The sequence below is a fragment of the Eriocheir sinensis genome, chromosome 15, assembly GCF_024679095.1.
Source record: "Eriocheir sinensis breed Jianghai 21 chromosome 15, ASM2467909v1, whole genome shotgun sequence".
Taxonomy (NCBI): domain Eukaryota; kingdom Metazoa; phylum Arthropoda; class Malacostraca; order Decapoda; family Varunidae; genus Eriocheir; species Eriocheir sinensis.
The window spans coordinates 2,342,034-2,343,880 of NC_066523.1; the positions used below are offsets into that span (position 1 = coordinate 2,342,034).

The window sequence follows — 1,847 nt, forward strand, 5'->3', positions numbered from 1 at the left end:
AGCTACGAATCCGCAAGCCCGGGTTTGCATTCCGGCCCGGGCAGATACTAGGGAAAGAAGACGTAAGGTAGGGATGCTGGAAGGCTGCGAGCTGAAGATAGTGATGCTGAGGGGATAAGGAGATGAAGTATGGATGTAAGAAAAGAATAAGTGATTAAATTATGATGCCAGGAAGAAGAATAGAGAGATCGTGGATGAGGAGAGGAGAGAAGGGATGCTGAAAGGCTGGTTGAAGAATTAGAGACAAAATAATTGATATATTGAATTGAAACGTAGAAGCAGAGGAGATAAGGAAATTATGAAAGGGTTGAAGAATTAGAGATAAGATAATTGAGATATTGAATTGAAACGTAAAAGAAAAGGAGACGAAGAAATTACGAAAGGATGCTAGGATGAAAAAGAAGAGGTGAAACAGGGATGGTGGAAGGCTAAGATAGATGAAGAGAGAGATGATGGGGAGTTTGAGATATTGAATATAGATGAAGATGGGAAGTTTGAGATATTGAATAGAGATTTAAAAGCAAAGGAGATGAAGAAATTATGAAAGGATGCTGAGAAGAAGAAGAAGAAGAAGAAGAGGTGGAACAGGGATGCTGGGGGGCTAAGATAGATGAAGAGAGAGATGATGGGAAGCTTGCGATATTGAATAGAGATTTATATTTTGGCGGGCAGTTCACCCAGCTGTTCATCCTCCCTTTCGGGCTGGTCTATAACAAATTGTGTATCTGAGGAAACCTGGGAGAGGTAAACTCAGGCAACCCGGATGTTACACTGGCCCTGACTCAAAATACTTAATAAAGAAATCCCACTAAATATAGACGAGTCACAAAAAGGTATTCATCTTACTGGTGGATGCTGGGAAAGGTTGAATCTCATTGGTGGATGCTGGGAAAGGTTGAATCTCAATGGTGGATGCTGGGAAAGGTTGAATCTCACTGGTGGATGCTGGGAAAGATTGAATCTCATTGGTGGATGCTGGGAAAGGTTGAATCTCACTGGTGGATGCTGGGAAAGGTTGAATCTCAATGGTGGATGCTGGGAAAGGTTAAATCTCACTGGTGGATGCTGGGAAAGGTTGAATCTCATTGGTGGATGCTGGGAAAGGTTGAATCTCACTGGTGGATGCTGGGAAAGGTTGAATCTCACTGGTGGATGCTGGGAAAGGTTGAATCTCATTGGTGGATGCTGGGAAATGTTGAATCTCACTGGTGGATGCTGGGAAAGGTTGAATCTCACTGGTGGATGCTGGGAAAGGTTGAATCTCAATGGTGGATGCTGGGAAAGGTTGAATCTCACTGGTGGATGCTGGGAAAGGTTGAATCTCATTGGTGGATGCTGGGAAAGGTTGAATCTCATTGGTGGATGCTGGGAAAGGTTGAATCTCATGAAAATAATATAAATAAAAGAATGAAAAGGAAAAATTATTGTCAACTAAACCAAAAATAAAGAAATAAGATAAAATGAAATAAAATATAAATAAAATAGAAAATAAAATCCGGCTTTTCGAAATATCTCTAAAACGTTACTCCGAATCGATGGAGTGAATGCTCTCTCTCTCTCTCTCTCTCTCTCTCTCTAATGGAGGTGTTGTGTCTTGAGGGGAGAGAAAGGGAGAGGGGAGCAAAGAGGAGGAGGAGGAGGAAGAGGAGGAGGAGGAGGAGGAGGAGGAGGAGGAGGAGAGAGGAGGAGGAAGAGGAGGAGAAAGGAGAGAGAGAAAGAGAGAGAGAGAGAGAGAGAGAGAGAGAGAGAGAGAGAGAGAGAGAGAGAGAGAGAGAGAGAGAGAGAGAGAGAGAGAGAGAGAGAGAGAGAGAGAGAGAGAGAGAGAGAGAGAGAGAGAGAGAGAGAGA

General features: G+C 43.1%; 1 long non-coding RNA gene across 1 annotated transcript; it reads left to right on the forward strand.

Moving 5' to 3' along the window:
• The first annotated feature begins 513 nt into the window (after positions 1 to 513).
• Positions 514 to 1,375, forward strand: LOC126999062 (uncharacterized). Its single transcript, XR_007753119.1, has 3 exons — positions 514 to 924; positions 985 to 1,164; positions 1,225 to 1,375. It is a non-coding gene; the product is annotated as an uncharacterized LOC126999062 (long non-coding RNA).
• The last annotated feature ends 472 nt before the right edge of the window (positions 1,376 to 1,847 follow it).